General features: G+C 42.0%; 1 protein-coding gene across 1 annotated transcript in view; it reads left to right on the top strand.

The window, feature by feature from the left end:
• The window catches only part of LOC122976662 (beta-1,3-galactosyltransferase 1-like), a 104,301-nt gene that overhangs the window by 35,207 nt on the left and 50,103 nt on the right, over nt 1-18,991 (top strand). Inside the window, exon 2 of the mRNA XM_044345254.1 lies at nt 12,158-12,213. The gene's annotated coding sequence lies outside the window, so the exon portion shown is untranslated. The remainder of the gene's footprint in view (nt 1-12,157; nt 12,214-18,991) is intronic.

An 18,991-nucleotide genomic window follows, 5' to 3' on the forward strand; every position in this document is an offset into this window, starting at 1 on the left:
CCTTGAAATGGCTACAGTAATGCATCCTGACCTCCGTTGCACCTACTATACCTGGAAACACTCTTTCAATTAATGAAATCTGTCTTTATTTCAGTATCGCCGCCAGTTTTCATTAATAGCAGAAAGAGTCAGGATGCACAAATAGTCTTATCAAGAGTAAATCAGATGAAAAGTTTTGCTTTCTGGGAACAAATGATCTATTCAAACTAAGGGATTATATTCTATTCCCTCGGTCATTTGCAGCAGACTCATTTATTATCAGGTCAGTGCTTGATCTATCGCTCGTCCGGGGGAAAGCAATTTAGGCTCGTCCGAGTTTGTTAGTTCCTCACAACTTTATCTTTTACACATGTTTGAAGCGATAACTTTTAAAAAAGAGCGAAGGAATCCCTTTCAAGTAGAGAGCAAGCTCGCCGCTCTGAGGGTTCCTACGGCAACCATTGGCTGCCCCCCCTTTTGTTCGGTGAGGTGTGAGTCATGGTCAGCCAGCTATTTCAACATTATTCAGAAGATAAATTCAGAAATAAATAATGACGGGATTAATCGACAGTTAATCAGGCGGATGTTCTTTTTGCACATTAAACAAATGAATCATCATGTCACCCTACGTGACTGGATTACACAATTTTTATTATTTTCTGCCTCTTCCAAATCCAGTTTATATGCTGTAAAGTATTTCTTTTCTTTTTCATTTGAATTAAGTGCTGGGTCCTGCCAATAAACTAGTGCATCATTACAAAAATGTTGGAACACCAAATATACGCTGTTCAACATAAGAATTCCATACATGTACAAAATGAAAGAGGAAACATTGGGCCTCATTAAAGTACCAGAACTAATTTGTGCTGACGTGGCAAACACGAGTGATTTAATAAAACTTATTGCTTGTGCACTTAGAATTCTCATTCTCAAGTGTGTCCAGGGCAACGTCTTCCATTGTACCTGACAGCTTCGTCCATCTCCATGACTGACACGTTGATGCCTCCCATCGATGTCATGGACCGCTTCTCTTCATCAAGACATCTTTTAGGTTCAAACTTTGTCAAACCGTTCCTTCTTTGTTTCTGTCACAGTACAGCTGTGTGATGACATGCTGTTGGCAGCAGCAGTTCTATTATCAGATTTGTTCAGGTCAGCTAATACGACTACTGACCCTACTATATTTGTTAAGTTTTCGTCTGCTGATTCTCGACCTGAAGCTCCAGGGTGTAAAAATCTTCTTTTTACACTTGGCTTGGTGAATGAAACTCACCCGCAAATGGAGCAGAAGAGGTACATTGTAGTTTTATATAGCAGTTCTTCATGAACAGGTGGCGTTAATTAAGTTGAAAACCTGCAACAAGTTTGTGCAGTTAAAAGAGTTTGCTGAATCCGACTTGGAGAACTCATACTGACAAACCCCATGGAAACAAGTAAAAGAAGTTTAGGATAAGAATGCAGATATGTTCTTGCTTGAGGCTAAATGTACCTCAGTGGCCTCTGCAAGTAGTAGAGACTTACCGAAACGTGCAACAAGTTCTCTTATTATCATACTGATGGAACCGACTCTTTTCAGGCATTTACTCTATATTACAGCATTTACTGTAGTGTTGCGGAAGTCATCTATCTTGCAAGGCATCTCCTCTTCTAATGCCTCTAATTTCTCTCTGACCCATGGCGGCGGTGCATAGAAGAACATCTTATTCCGAACACTTCGTCCTTGCTCGCAACATTAACCTCCACCAGCTTACCCCTGCGGCAACGGGGATCCAATCAACTCCGACGCTTTGTCAACCCCCGATGCCTCTTTCTTCTGAGACTGTGACACAAAGAAATTAACACCGCGCATATTCATCACTATTACCAGCGAGGAGACCACGGATTTAATTGAATATGTAATAGCACAAGGGAGAGAAGTGGGGCTTGGCTCATTGCATTGTTGAAGCATGGGACAAGTCGCTGGATCTCTTCATGGGAAAATAACCAATGCCATGCTGGAGAGATGACTCGCGCAAATCCCACATCGGGAACTTCCGAGTCCAACTGTTCTTCTAGAGTGAAATATTGCTTCGTGATCTGCGAAGTGATGATACACAAGGAGCTCAGAGTACATAGTGTAAATAACAAGATTAAATCAAAGGCTGTACTCTGATTGAAACACCTCCTTCTGGGCCTGAATTGATTGGCCGTTTCAGCGCCGACAGTTCAATAAATAAGCTGAAAAGAAGAGAAATGTTTTGTTAGCTTATTTTGTTATGTACATTTAATATGTGATGCTGATCAATGCTGCAGGATCAAGCATGGCACCTTATTGTTCTTAGCACTCATATGCTATGCTGTCAGTGCTTCAGTAGAGCGATTGCAACAATTACCTATTAACAGTGAGGAATGAGCCCTCGATGTGGACTAATGGCCGCGCTTTGACTGAAAGAAAAAGCCAACTCCGATTAAGTGGAGGGCTGAGGAGTGGGTGGGGGGGGGGGGGGCGGTGTTAGCTTCTTGTCTGAGGCTAGACTTTGGGTGGCAGCAAGGTCCTTCTGGGACTGGAGCTGCCTTCACGAAGCGCCGGGCAGGAGGATGAAAGAGCCCAGAGACGCGGGTCGGGGCGCGACGAGGGAGCGGAGCAGACAGACCGAGCCTCAGAACTCTTGACAGCTCGGCGGCGGAGAGGAGAGGGAGGACGATGGCACAGAGAGAGAGAGAGAGAGAGAGAGAGGAGGAGGAGGAGGAGCAGAAGCGCCTCAGAGAGATCAAAGGTGCGCTCTTCAAGGGCTTGTCTCTCCTTCCCTTTGACAGGGGCAAAGAGGTGTAGAAGGGTGGGGGCTTCAATGAGAAGTCAGCGACGACGAGGACAGAGAGAGCTATAACAAAACCAAAGAGGAGAGAGTAATCCATTTACCTGTGGCTCTCGACAGCCTTCGGGCTCGGCCTGGCAGCAGCTGCAATATTCTCCATATCATTTATTTTCTATGCACTCCTCAAAAAGGCTTTATGCATTTGTAATGTAACAGAAGCATGTACAGTATACAAACACTTAGCCCTGGGCTAAAAGCATCACAAAAATGATTTTTTCATGTGTGTTCCATACAGAACTTCAGTAATGATGCGTTTTAGACATTCAGCTTTTCAACGGCAAGAAAATTACAAGCTGAGAATTCATCATACATATATTTAGAGCCAGGCGATATGTGAGAAAAATGTTATTACGATCATTTTTCATTTTACATGAGGATATAAACTGAGTCACCGTTTTTATTAAGATTAAAGATTCATTTAACCTTAAGATCACCTCGTAGTAGATTCTGTTATGATCCACAAACAGGAAATCTATTTGGATTCCAACAATAAACAGAAATCTTCAGTGTTGACTAGTTTACGTCTTCTGTCAGTGATAATCCCTCATTTCTGACTGTGTGATTCTTCTCATTGTCCTTTGCCATTCAAATAGTGACAGCATGTGAATGTTACGGTTTGTTGTAAGGATATTTTTCATGTGTCTTGCTGTTTGTTCCAGGGGATTGGTCTAATTACTGGTGTTTGAAACTGTAGTAGTATTTCTCATCTTTGTTTGTACGTCTTTTCAACAGTATTAAGATAATATATGACTAATCTGTTTCATGCCTAGCGCCCTTTGAGACTCATTCACTGCATGACCAAACATGGCTTTAAGTAGGCAACTCTTGTTACCTCATTTATTCACAACAGCTCTTCACATTGAAGGTTGTTGTGACTGTTTTGTTGTGAGCTGTCTGTATGAATGTCATCATCTTCATTCTTTCAGATTTTTTGAAAAATTCACTTATTGATCTAATGTGTGTGTGTTGCTGAAACCCGAGCGTCTCACCGCTTTAACACAGTGCGCTATTTTCATAATTTACACTGATCAGCCCTTGTCGGAGGGGGGTACGTAATTTGTTTGCTCACTCATGTGTCACATGCAATATGTCAGACTCCGCTGATCTCGTTTTGACAAAACCTGAGGAAAAGATCCATCTCACAGCTGCACCCAGACTTCAAAATTACACTGATTGGCCCAAGGTAGAAGTATAATTATAAAAAATCATTTTTGTTATTTTGCAGCATAGACTGGGATGTGGTTTATCATCCCGTTGCCTGGTGAGAAGAGGGTGAGGGGCTCTTACCTGCTGAAAGGCAACGTATGAAGCACAATGGAGATGACACACTTCCATGCTGAAGAATGCCTGGAGAGCATCTCGCTCTGTACACATGATCATTATGAACCGAGAGGTCACAGAGGCAATCTAGGGAGATGTGACCCATTTCTCCCTCTCGAGAGCAGCTGCTCTCAGCGGTGAACGCGAGAGGAGGAAGAAGCAGGAAAAAAAGGAACAGGACGTATTGTAGTTTTGATATACAGGGTGTCTCTTTAGTCTTTACTGTTCACTGGATATGAGATGTAAATGTCAGCGTAAAGTGGATGTATTATGAATTGTGTAGATGGATGCTGCGCGAGTCTCCATCTGGGTTGTCTCCAGTGTGAATCTGTTCCATTACTTTAGTCAACCAGGATAAGGAGGAAGAAGGAGAGAAGGAGGAAAATGTCCCTCCAACCTCACATTTCCCTCGTCTGCCCTCACTTACAGCATAGAAGATTATTTTTTTCCTTTATTGGACAGTGGCTAGTGAAGAGGCAGACAGGAAATAGAGAGAGAGAATTGGGAATGAATTGAACCAGGGATGTTGCGGTTATGTGACATGTGCAGTAACCGTTTGGCTACCGGGGCGCTCCAGGAGGGCTCCAGGGAGAGTTTTAACATCTGAAAGGGCAGGTCCATTATTGTTTTTTTCAAGGTTTTTCTATCACACTGTAGCTTCCTGGTAGTGTTCCATATGTACTCACAAATTCAACTTTTTCCCACATGACCTGAGGTTTCTGCATGATGTCATTGCTACATATAAACTGATATAAACCCCCAAGGCCGTCTAGCCAGTAGCCACAGAGAGGGAATGAGCTCTCACTGTTGCTGCTGCAACTCTCCCCCATCCCTGAGATCTCCCCCCCATCCGTAAACGGCTCTGGATCAGAGCAGAGTCCGGTGTGACTCATGGGTCCAAGTCTCCCGAAGCTCCGGCTCTGCTCCCAGCTCTATCCTCCAGAGTTCCCAGCAGTCAGCAGCTGTCTGTCCTTCAGCTCCAGCCGCTGCATTTCTAAACATCTCACACTTGCTAGTAGTATATCTGGACAGTTTTTCATGCTCTGAGTTACAGTGAGCAAGTAGCAAACTGTGTGTGTGTTAATTGGGTGGCATCAGCGCTCTAACCCACGTCACTGCTTTTTGCTAACAGCTGAGTGGGTGTTTCCATTTGAACAAAAAAAAAAAAAACGCAGATGCAGTCGTCTTTTAACATGAGTCACTAATTGACACTACTTGGACTAGACTTTGAGAAAGAATGCACACTGTCAGTCAAAAGTTTTAAAACCCTGCATTTTAGCATTTTTATTAAATTTTGAGTAATCTAATTGCTTTGAGATTTAACACAAGTATGGTCTCTTCCACCAATTTCTCTGTAAGACAGACTCATACCTCAGAGCAATAACAGATCGGCTTTTCACTGTCATGAGCTGACATTTGCTTCTGATGATCACTGCTGAGAGACTTAGAGAGACCTAAATCTTTGTGTTTAAGGACTTAATTGACAGGATCTCAGATCCAAATGGGACTCTTAATTAGAGCTTTAATAAAACCGTGTGCAATGAAAAGGCCAACCAATTAAGCCTATAGTTATGTTCAAAACACCTAGACAGGCCTCTCATCAAGAGAAGTATAGTGTGTTGTCTGCTCCAGGTGTATAATTAGTATAATCAAGATCTAGGTCATATCCTAATAGATGTGGGTCATTTCCATTAAAATAAAAAAGTCACAAGCACTTTCCAATGCACTGTTCATACACCACGCCACTGCTCTCAACAGGCACAGTCTCTTAACATGATGAAATGTGTAATCTCATTTGTTGACTCTTGATTGCTTGAATAAAGACCAGACTTTCATCAGGTCCACTCCAAATGTTGCACAGACCTGAAACCCCCGTAGCACTGATGGGGTCAGGTCCTATTGTTTTCAGCCAGTGGAGTCCGGTCAAAGGCCTTTCTTTGTTGAGGCACAAAGCAAAACATTCAGTAATGTATTAGTGTTTGATCTGAAAGCCTGCACATGCAAGGAGACAGCAGGCATTTGTGTAAAGCTGGCAGCGGTTCATATAAAGCAACAGAGTATAGAGAGCCATGAATACATGACCGATCTGTGGTAGAATTTCAATTCAAACTGAATCTGGTGAGCAGGGGAGTGAAATGTGACCTTGAATTACATATCCCATGGCACAGCGAATACACTGATCAGCAGTGTGGGGTGTCTACAGAGCGTGAAGCACCTGTGAAATGATAGAAATAAGAAAAATAAATAAAAAAATCGAACATCATTTCCTTATCTGCTGTCTATCGTCTGAGACTTCTTCGACGACGCTAACAGCAGCTGACAGGAAGTCTAAGAGACGCCTTCAAGCTGAAAGTTAATTATCTTATTCACCCTGGCAGGTATCTCAGGATCTGACGGTGTCTGTTTCAACCTTTCAGGACGCACAAAGACATGTTTTGAATTGTGACCACCCCCACCCCCTCCGCTTAGCAACACTGATCAGTAATCAGGGCTGTTGGAGTGTCAATAGGACGTTGAGACAAACGCCAGTGGTGACAGATGTCTCTTTTACCCATTAGATAACTACCAGAGAGGAACAATCAAATCATTAATTTTTTTTCTCTATTATGTTAAAATTATCTCTCAGAAGCCACGTTCACTCATTTTGTTGCTTCACTTTCTTTTGAAGGACAGCAGCAGGTTATAGCTCCGCTGTAATCACCTGGTCTCAAGAGGGACTGAAATTTGATTGGCAACCCACTGTGAAAGGTCACAGGAAACCTGCAGTACCAGCGGATTTGCGGATTCAGTTAAAGTCTTTATCTCTCACAAAGTCGACTATAATAAGTTTGACCTCACCAACCTGGAATTTTGATACCTCTATGTCACTTGTGTTTGACTTTTAACAAAAATGCATGTTATTTTTCAATCTTTGAAATAAGGAGACAGAACAGGATTGATCAGAGTTTGCAATTTTTGTTGTTGGAGGTAATCAAAAGCAGCTGCCTATAATATTAAAAGGAGACTCAAAATCCTGAATATGCAGCTAAATACAGTAGGTGTTCATTATGTTTATGATTTGCCATCAGCTCATAGAAATGTCCTGTTAATTGTTCTATTGTTTCTTCAGATGCTGGCTCTTAAAGCAGTGTTTGTTCACCACCAGAACCACCATTCAGGCGTCTCATGTGACATGTGATTGACACTCGTTAGGCTAAGCGTTGGCAGGTGACTTCCTGACTTCTGTTAAGCGTACCATAAAAATTCCAGTGTTAGGAATACAGCAAGGAGTGGACCCAAACGCAGCGCACTGAGACTGAAGAAGTTTAAGAAGGTTTGTTGCAAAAACTTAGCTCTATTGATATGAATGAAGGTGGAGAGGTAGCAGAGCACTGGGGGTTGAAGGCACGCTGAGCAAAGCGGAGCAGCGGGGAGTGATTGAACCTGTGGCTGAGCAGGCAGGAGTGGAGCTGCTCGAGACGGCGGTGGAGAAGTGGGCAGGCAGACAGGTGCTCGGAGGAAAGCAGAGCGGCGAGCAGGTAGACAGAGAGCTCGGTAATGAGCGTGCTTGTAGAGGAGTCTTGGCAGGCAGGCGGATGACTGTTGGCTGGGAGGCACACGAGGAGGAGTTCTGGAGCGCAGGGGAGACGCGCAGTTAGAACAGCGAAAAAATACTTAAAGAACAAAAACACACTGGAGAGCCGGCCCGAGGATCTGACTTCCACCGGGGGGGTGACGGCGCAATCTGGTGAAGACTGGAAGGAGAGCCGGTTTGGATGTACTGTAAAATTTATGAGGTAATGATGAGCAGGTGTGCCAGTCATAGGTTGAACAGGAGGAGGAGGAGGAGGTTGTAGCCACGCCCACGGACACACACAAGGACATACACAAACACAGATGGGGGGGGGGGGTAAACAGAAACGGGGAGAAAACACTAAGATCATGGTGAGAGCCAGGACACACAGAGCTTATTCAAAGTGACAATTGTGTGAAGTAAAGAGAAATGTGTGTGCAGTGGGAATTTCAGCAGAACTGGATACAGCAACAGGTGATTTTTTTTTTTTAGCCACACCAGTCATGTTGTACAGTCTGTCAGAGCCGCTAACACAGCTATTTTACATTTCTGGTAACTTCACATACTTTACAGAGTTAACTTAAGTCTTGCCATGTGATGCTCACATTGGCTTTATGCTCGACCTGCGAGCTTTCTGCAGCTCCCGTCTCCTTCTCCAACTGTGAGAGAACATGCCATTGATTGTGCGACAGACTGCCAGGGCACAATCTATGTGCACTTTCTCTGTCTTGTCCACGATGTTGGATACAGCAGGGTTCAGGTTATGTCCAGAGCAGCTCAACCAGGGTCAGCCGAAGTTGCGAACAGCCACTTTTATGTTGCTTCCACTGTCCGTCGTGAGACACTTCACCCTCCTCTAATCCCCATTCTTGCAGAGCCAAGTTAGCAGCGGTGTAGTGCTCTGGCCAAAAGCTTGTTTGCAGGCATTTAGATACAAGGGTCCACTCTGTCTCAATAAAATGTAAAGTCAGTGACGTGTATGGTGTCGTTTTTGTGCTGGACCACATGTCTTGTGAGGGGAAAGTGTTCGATAGCTGAGATGGCCTGTTGCAGCTCATTCCGGACACGGTTGTAGGCGCAGGATGGCTGTTGTGGAGAAATATGTCCACCCTGGTACCTCGTAGTGGCTGTCGAGTGTAGTTAAGAGGTCTCTGAACAACTTCAACAGTGTTGAAAGGCACCATTTATTTGCAGATGTATTTGGTCACTGCGTCAGTACATGCTTTCCACCTCTCACTGTCTTTCTTATATTTTGTACATCATGCAAACGTGCTACTTTATAGATGGCTGTGTGTCTGGCCTCTCCACTTGAGATTTCACTGCAAGGCCTCACTCCTGTGGTGCACTTGTATGTGAGTATGTAGATTAGAGGTGTTTCCTCTAGATGCTGCCACCTTCATCAGGCAAAGTTTACATATTGCCTCATTAACATTATCAGGTTCCATATTAGCATCGGGTTTGAAGTCGAAATATTGCCAAATAGGCGCTTTTGCTCTTCGCTTTGGCACCAAATCCTCCGCCATCGTCTCGTCGGTCAACTCTCATTACTCTCGTCACATGATAAGTGAAATTTGACTGCTCACCTCTGCACTGTGACTCTGCTGCTGCTGCTGTGATTGGAGTTGTTCTGTTTATAATTGTAGTGTTGGGTATCTGACTAAATATTGATATGAAAAATGAACTAAATGAGTACCATTTCTATACAATATTAACTAATATTATAGTTTCCTGGACCTTTTTAAAGTGCATGATGAGACACATATCCAAAAGTGCAGAGCTTGACTTGACTCAACACTCTTGGATAGACCAGAAAGACCTGGATGACTGAGAATCATCAGAGGAATGACAGTACATACGGAGCACTGTTTCTTCTTTTTTCATGTTAATCAGGATAACCTCCAAAAACAGCAAATACACAAACACATTTAGGAATTTTAATAACAAGTAATATGTCCATTATGATAAAGTATCCATATTAAAAAGGGTTTAATGACATAACCTACATGAACTTCAAAACTGGGACCAAAACATGTACTGAAATCGACCAAAATTACCTTCCCAATCATCCCTCTAATGGCACCCAGCAACAACAATAATCACACACTTGAAAGTATAACTGGGAGAAAACTATTGCAAAGCACATTTTTATTGGGCTCTAATTGCAATTTCCGCACTGAGCCCTCACAGAGAAAAAAACACAAGTATATTTAGGGAGGGGAAAAAAACAAGCTCATCACTCATCACAACCTTAGAAATAATTTCCACAACAGAGAAACCGAGCCTAGTTGTGCTCCTAAAGGGGAGAGAGATACAAACTCTAATTATTGTTGGCAGCAGAAACTAAAGGTGCATTTGCTTTCCTTTTATTATTCCTCGTTGTTGAATAATTAAGACCTATTGTTATTTCTCGGCCACCCACTGTAATGATAGCAATAATTCATATTATGCTGATTAGCACGGTGACAGGGGGGGTATAATGCATTCCAAATGGCATGAATTTTTCCAGCGTCAGAAAAATTATGTTAATAGTGCAGAGAAGCACGTTTCCACATTGATGTAAATGTATGAAGAAAACGTCTGAATTAACTTCTATAGTAAAGCAGAATTGTGCTAAGGCCACCAAACCGTGTTAGTAATGCACTAACAAGTATTTCTCTGCATACGCCAATTTGCAAGGTGATTGCTCATCAGCCGCCTCCCCAGAGTATCTGCGTGTGGGCTCACGAGCGCGTACGCCATTACATGCACATTTGTGTCTTCGGTTGTGTTTGTTCATCTTGTGTGTGCGCGCACCGCTCTCTCCCTCTCTCCGAGTGCCGTGGCGGTGCGTGAGCGGCTTGTTAATGGAGGTGTGTGATTACTCCGGAGCTGAGCTGACAGCTCGGTGTATCCAAGCCCCGATCGGGTAACTGACTTCACGCCAGGGCCGAGACATGCCACTCAAGTCCGAGGCCAGGAAGTTCTTTCCAATTACCCAGAGCGCACTGCTCTCTGCCTGTTAGCAGGAGCGGTGACAGGGCTCCATCCTGACTTTGACGTGGTGTTTCCTCCCTCTCTCTTGTAACATTGATGGCAGTGTGATAGTCACACCATGATGGTCTATACTTTGTTTGACTTTCTCTTTGCATTAGTGCTGGGCCTCTGTGGATGTCTGTCAGACCAGACTGGAATATCTATTGAATGGATTGCCATGAAATTTATTGCAACCAGCAGGTTCACCTTTGGTTGGTTTGAACAGTGTTTGATCACTTTCCAGTCTGGTGCAAACATTAATGGTCTTTGTGAACTCTGGTGATCCTTTAACTTTTCATCTAGCACCATCATCAGGTCCAAATTTCAGTTTTTGGCAGCAAAGCATTTGCTATTTTTGTGTGACTTTTTTTTTTTTACCTTTTTAATTTTCAGTAATAATTCAATAAACAATAGGTCACACTTAGCTATAGTTCTGCCTGACGCACATTGAATGATCACTTTGCTGCCTCAATAAAAATGACATCTATAGACTTGATGGATGAGGATTCCTTAAGTTTTCCATACTTCAATTTCAATAATGTCTGATATGAAACGCAGACATTGTGTCTGCTTTGCTTCGTATACAAGCCATCTAACACTGACACAGAGCATAAGCTGCTCACCACTCCTACCTTTTTCTTTCAGAGTTAAATATATGAATACATATGAAACACAAAAGTAGAGTTGATTGTGCCAAGTCTGGTAATTGAAATATTTTCTTTTGGAATATTTAATTAGACTTGTGTTATCTCAGTTCAGTGTCATCCTCAAGGTAAATGAAAACCCAAAAGCATTTTGAAATTCATTTTGTGTAGGCGCGGCGCGGCATCTGCCACTGAAGCTTATTAATCGAGTGAGAAACTCAATTTGATGTGAGAGAATTTCATTTGACCTTTTCCGGGCGTAAGTGGGTCTTGAATGATAAGTTCTCATGAAAGAGCATACATCAATCGACCCTTCCACCTTCTCCGCCTGTTTGTTGCCATAGTTAGGCTGAGATAGCGACGGTGGCTGCAGCATACTGATGAGCCATTGGCTGATTACACTTTAAACTTTCCTCATGGTCTTTGTCAAGATACGTTTGAGTGGAGTTTAGGCTTTATGCAGTTTTCATGAAGGGGAGCATATCTGCTATTTGAAAATTCTAGCGTCATGTACGATGTTTATTCATTGTTTTATTTTTTGACAGAATGGGTTCAACCGAGCTAAATTAAAATGCATTTGTTCATGTTTTAAGAGATGCTTTTAAAGATTACACATTGTTTATTTGATATGTTAAAACAGTCCTAAAGCCACTCACTTCCCTCATCTTTCATATCACCCTCACAGTGTCATCTAATCTCTTTTCCTTTCCCAATATCCTTCTTTCTCAAAGTCTCATATCAGCTCTCCTGACCTGGCTCTAACTTTTTCCTTTTCTTTCTTTTTTTTTTTACAGAGTTGGTATGAAGAGAAAGAGCCCATATTGCATTGGATGAGAGCCAGCTGTGTCAGGTATGGTATGCTACACTGACCTCAGCTTCCTGTCCGTTTGTCAAATCGCTGCTCAGTCAGGGATGTAGCCTATTTCTGGTTTTAAAAGGCCTTTCATAATAGGTGGACAGAGCGGTCCTATATTTCACAGAGCTCTCTCTGCTGGAAGAAAGCCAGGGGAGACTGAGAACTGAAACAGAAGCCTTGAATAAAAGTTATTGTTGGCTCTGTGGATCACTGCTTCAATGTTGCTGTTTAATGAAGCAGAGGTTTTATCACCCTTCCATGCATTTAAGTATCCTGCTCTCCCTTTGTTATCAAAGGGAATTGCTAAATTAATTATTGAACAGAAAACATGGTGCATCCCAGTGGTTCATGTCAGCTCATCTTAAGTCATTCCTATTGCTCCACACGCTCTAGCAACACTCTTTAAGATGGGCTTTGTACTCTGTCTTTTGCCATGCAGCCTACTTCTGATTTTGGTGACACCTTTGGTAATCTGTCAAATTGTGAAAGTTGCCTTTTTGCATTTGCTTTCAATTCTGAAAACTGAGCAGAATGTTAAAGGGGACCTATTATGCTTTCTCTTTCTTTTATGTCAGATGTTCATGTTAAATGTGGCCAAAGTGTCAAATAATGAGGTATATGTATGTTGAAGTAATTCCTGTCAGCAAAAAGCATCAGCTTTAGACTGCTCTGAATGCCCAGTTTCCAACGTTTTTCTTCTACTTTCAGCCCGAGTTGATGTTGCCTTGAGACTGATTTCTTTATATGGTCATCTGCTCCACTCATAGCACCAGAGTTTACTGCTCCACTCTGCTAACATTACAGCATTTTTCCATTATTTTGGGGGTAGTCACGCCGAACCATGACTACACAGCCGGGCAAAGTAAAATAAGTAGTTTACCTGTTGGAGGTGTGCTGGTTGTCTGCAGCTCTTCATCAAACATCATCATCACTGTGGCTGTTTCAGCCTGTACTATTCCTCCCTGCATTATTTCTAACTGATTTGCTGAACAAAGAGCTCCAAATATGTCCATATGTTGTTGTTTCAACTAGTTTTTAGCACCGCTAACAAAGCTAATTCAGTGAGGAAAATATTTTATTTCCTGTAAATTCTTCACACTAAAAGTCTCCTGTTATTTAGTCATTTAAAAGCTTTGGTATGAAGTAGCAAAAGCAGGAAATGTTAGGTTTTCATCAACAGTAACTTAACACGACTGATACGGCTGCCCCTCGATTGGCTTCCTGAAGCATGGGCTCATGAGGGGCCTTAAAGAGACAGAGGCTGAACTGAATGGCTGCATAAAGGGCCAGTATAAGATAAATAAAGTTTTTTGAACTGTGAAACATGCAAAGCTACTCTAGTGAAGTCTCAGAATAAAATATAGAGCTGGAAATTAGCATAATAGGTCCCTTTTAATGATATTTATATCAGTAGTGAATTTTCCACTTTAAACAAAACCTTTTCTAAGTTACAGCTTTACCAAACTTATTTTACTGAGTAAGTGTTGCAATGAGGAGAACCTCTAGGCCAGTATTGTGGGCTAATAATACTGAGCCTTGCTGCAGGCTAAGCTGGCACACACCAAAGTGATATCTACCTTGATCTGACCTGTTCTTTGTATAGTTCCATATCTCATATCCTGCTGAAGCACTGTACACACAACAGAGAGCAAAAAGTGAAAGGAGAAGGAGGAATACTCATTAAATTTTGTTTTATCATGAGCTGCCCATCTCAGCGATCACACTGAATCTGAAACATTGATTAGATAGAAGTCATGATTGTAATGACAAAATGAGGCAGTAAAATTAATTAGGATTTTAGCAAACGATCAAATGGTGCAGAGGGGGGCTGAGTAATAGAACATGGAGGTATCATGTACTGTTGTGATAGTTATTAAAAATAAAATTATCAATTAGATGAAAGTCAGGCTTGTTGTGCTTCTATAATCCACTGTAAAGTTTGCGAGCTTCCAGTGATTAGGAGACAAGGGCAGGAGGAAGCAGAGAGACAGGCAGTATATTAATCAAGATTTTCTTTAGTTTACAAACTGTGATGGTGTTTATTTGTAGTTACTTTTTCAGAAATCAGAATGTTTTTAGTGGATTTGTCAGTTGTGTGTCTTATGGTTTTGTTGGTTTGGAAGTGATTCAAATCAGGGATATATCACCTCTTCAGCAACTTTTTTCTGGTTGAGGTGGGTCACTCTGCAGTGTTTCACTCCGCCCCTGTACTTGATTTAACTGTAACGGTTTATTTTTATAATGTTTTCATGCTATTGTCAGATTGTTACTGTTAGACATTTTAATGACATGTAATCTGCTAAAGAGAAGATGAGCTCATGGCTTAATTAGTAGGAGTCTGAACAAGAGGTCTCCAGGGGTTCACTCGGTTTCTACTTGATTTACGACTCAAGCACAGTCAAAAAGATGATATGCGTGGTTCTAGGGATTGTGGGTGTTTGTTAAAAGCAACTAAAAATTAAAACTCTTAAAAGTCTTTATTACCGTCCCTGTCTAAACATATGGACATACTGTTATGTATGTTATGGAAAGGCTGTGATCCAATGCAGATTTTTTAGTTATTTAAGTTTCTACAAATCTCAGTGGGATTTTGAATGAAGTTTTCTTACTTCAAGAACAGTTTTGATTTCACTTTGACTGTATATAAATGTTATAAACACAGGAAATAACATTCACTTTTTAATTTTGGATTGAAGAAATTTTGATCTCATTGCTTCCTTCCCACTTCTGAAACCAAACTTACGCCCTTGTATATACTGTCTCAGTCATAGTTAAGTAAGTCTTAACTTAAGTCATACTTCTAACTAGGTCATGAAGAAGATGCATGTTGGTGTTGCTCTCGGGCATCGAAAGAAAATCTGGATAATGTCTTTTTAAAAAAAACACATTAAGAACAACTGTCATTCTGGCTGCTCTTTCTCCCCTCTGCGTCTTTCCTTCTCAGTTCCCTGCCAGTGTCTGTGATAGCCCACAGAGACACAAACAGTTAGCATACATATGTCACATGCTCCATGCTCCAAGCTGAAGTCCAAATCCCCCTCGTACGCAGGCTTCCTTAGCGCCACAGGCAGGGACTCTCTGGAAAGGTCATCTCCCATACTGAGTGAAAAGGAAATAACCGGCTTTTGCTTCCACTCACCATACTGTTTTTAGCCACTGCTGAGCATTAGTGACTGCTGCTCACTCCCACTCACCTAATCACCACTCAGCATGCCAAATTAATACATGAATCATATTACTAATCTGCATATAATTAGCATTTTCTAGCCTTGAAGAGTATTTTAACATGATGTCATTTTTAATTGCAGCATCTCTGCAGCCAGACACATTGTGTTTTCAGCTGTATTATGAAATCCAAAGCACTAATCACACCGAAATTCCAGTTTCTAAATCCATCAATGAGGAAAGCTTCAAGATGAAATTATATCCTAATTCAGTGGTTCTCAACCTTTTTTGGGCCAGTGCCCCATATGCATCATCCAGATCCCTTTCCGCCCCCCATCAATTAAAATGTAGGCTAATTGTCTTCCCTGAAAATTAATGTTGATTATTATTCTGTGTCATATCATTAAAAGCATGTCATTGAATGCCAAATGACTAAACAAATGACTAGACAAAAGATTTGCTTTAACTGGACAATTGTAATATCATTAACATTAGTTTCCAAGGGAACAAAAAAGTCATGTGAATAGAAAATATATTTATGAGTGTTAAACAAATGCAACGGTTGGAAATTTGACATTCAAACTTTAACTAGGTCTAATTATCCGTTGATCACAAATAGCATCCAATCAGAATTTTGTGCCGGTGCAGAAGAAGAAGCATTTTTATTAATTGTTCCAACAGAAAACAAATGCAGCATTCCAAGAAATACGTCTGAGGCTACTGGAAAAATAGGGTATGGGGTTTTAGGCTTATCTTGGACTTTTAGCTACTTAAAATAAAAATGTCCTGACATTAATTACTGTCAGATCCTGACCGATCCAGTGTTAATAAAGTTACTACTGCTGTGCCATGTGCGTACTGTAAATGCACACATCTCTCTATTTAAAGGCCCACTAATCGTTTCAGCTGCTGGGTGATGCTGCAGGTATTTAATGAAGTCAAAGGAAAGAATCTGACTCATTGCCAACTGTGGGCAACAAACAGAACATTAGTACTGATGTTTCTGCAACACCCTGGATTCATTCAGTGACACCTGAACAACATATTGTAAAATTCAGACGTTACTCTAACATGTTTCAGAGCTGCCTGAGTCACATTGATAGCTGTATTTTGATGGACATTTCAGTAGAAATTTCAGTAGGTTATAGATGTGAAATACTAGCAAAGTAAAAGAAGCAAAATACATGAAAGATGGTTTGTGATTGTGGAGAGCTCTCTGTGTGTGTGTGCACCTCTGCTGAGTAAAGACATGCAATTTGAGGCTTTTGTGCTCTCCGCAGTTTTCATTATGGACCAATCTTTGTACTGAAATATGGGGGAAAGCCTGAAACACTGGAAACTGCTCCGCTCACTGTAAACATTAACTTTACTGCCTGCAATACATTTATGGCCTGTATGCATCTTGTTATGTGCAGCACCATATTTCTCCCCCTCCCCCCTGTCGCCCCACATTAAGTTCCACTCTGTTACATTAAAATAGCATTTTTGAGGAGCAGAAATATGCGGCTTGGCTCGAATCCCGGGCTGAAGCAGTGGCAGCCCTCGGGACCTACAGGACAGACCCAAGATTTGGCATCAAGCTCGCAGCTGTTGTGGTCACTGTTGCTGTTAACATGAACACAAACGAGACGCAGGAGGTTTTCTGTGAATGATACACATGCATGTTCATTTTGGAGTCGGTTTTACACTGAATATTGAAGGGAACAGCTTTCTTTCAGCTTCTGGGGGGATCTGATGTTGTTTCAATTTCAAATATTGGAGGGATGTGACCCCCCGTCTCCCGTGGCAAGCACACGTCTGGCTTAATTGATTTGAAAGTTAGCGTGAGCCTTGTGCTTGGTGGTTCTCTGCCAGTTCCTTCACTGTGGGTTGCTGTGAAGTTAGTTTCAGCCGTAATGCGCTTGAGGCCGTTAAGTCGAGTGCGGTACTTGGACTGCATGTGGAGGACCTGGCTGAATCCCCGAGATATGTTACTGGGAAAGCAAGAAGAAGCAGCCTGGTCTTCTTCCAGAGAGCTGGGTAAAGAGTTGAGGTGCGCCCTTTGATGGAGGGATGCGCCTAAAGCACTGGAGCATGCTGTTCCATAGAAAACAATGAAAAGCTGTGTGCAAGCGATTCAGGAAAAAAAAAAGCCTCTCCTTTAGCCTCGTTGAAAAAAAAGCTCACAAATGTCCCCCAAGAACACCTCAACTCCAAAAATACTGCTTCTAGCAACCCCTGACGATCTCTGAACACCCCCTGGAGGGTGGTACTGCCCCCGTCGAGAAACACTATCCTAATTGGAATATAGGAGATTTTCAATGAGGACGAACACCCATCTGGTTCCAGTGGATGCCTGGACCATATTTTTTGCAGTATCTTTTTCACTGGCTACAAGGAAAGAAAACAAACTAGGCTTCAAAGCTGCGTCTAATCACACACTACAAAGGGCTGGCTGAAATTTCTGCACCACACAAATCGCACTGTGGAACATGAATGTAAAATCCAAATGCATGAGTGATTCATGCATAACCTCATGATGGTGAAATATTTAGTGGAAGCTATATTTCTGTCACCACAAAAAAAAAAAAAAAAAAAAAAAAAGAGCCATGCGGAATGTGTTGATGGGCCTTGGGGAGGAACAGTCTGTATCTAAGAGGCAATGCAGCCGTCTTTGAACTGCTTCCCCCTACTTTCCAGATCAGGACTCTGGGAGTTACTGTGAATTCTGTATGACTATGTGCAAACAGTTAAAAGGAAGTCCATTTTGCATCACTTAATACAGTTCTTTCATTTATAAACCCCGGTCCCTTTTAAATATTCGATCAACCCTCAAGATTTTTCTGACGTGCTGGAGGATTTGATTTCTTATTTCTCTTATTTGATTAGTGAAACAGAAACAAATACACTGTGTGCATTCTATTTAATGCATGTAGGTAGTTTTAGTTGCAGCCTTCTGAGTGTTAAATTAAAAGATATGAGTGTCTTTGTCTCACTGCTAGGGTTGATAGCTGATTCGGCCAATCGTAGCATCAAAATATGTCCTTGTTGATATCTGTACCAAATTCAAAATATTGCTTATGATGTTATTATAATGTTGGGTATCAAACTGGTATGAATTGTAGAAATGGACATATTCATTGCTCACCAGTTTCCAGCATTAGTCTACAGCAGCACCACAGTTGACGGGCTAATTGAACAGTACACGTTGGAAGATCCAGCTGCCGGAGCTATTTGCATAGCTTCATCATAATTCATCAAAGACACTTCAGCAGGCGCTTTATCATGTCTCAAGACCAATTTCTCCATCTTTTTCCTCTATGAATACATTACACCGCCGACTCATACATCTTCCCCGGCTGTCCTTGCATTGAGCGGTCGCCCCCCGATGAAGTGCGAACGCAGGACGCAGTTTGTCACGCACGGTTTCCCGGCGCTGTGTGTGTTCAGCGTAAACAGCCGCCAACCGTGATGAGGTATCTGCTTCGGCCCGGCCAATGGCAGTGAGTTATCTGACCGCGCGCTTAGAAATATAAGGAGCACAATGCTTAATACAGGCATGGAGAAGCCTCTGAGATTAACGTCTCCGTCTTTGCGCGGAGGTTGTAACTCATTAGTCGATTTCGCT

The sequence above is a fragment of the Thunnus albacares genome, chromosome 24 (genome assembly GCF_914725855.1).
Source record: "Thunnus albacares chromosome 24, fThuAlb1.1, whole genome shotgun sequence".
Lineage (NCBI taxonomy): Eukaryota > Metazoa > Chordata > Actinopteri > Scombriformes > Scombridae > Thunnus > Thunnus albacares.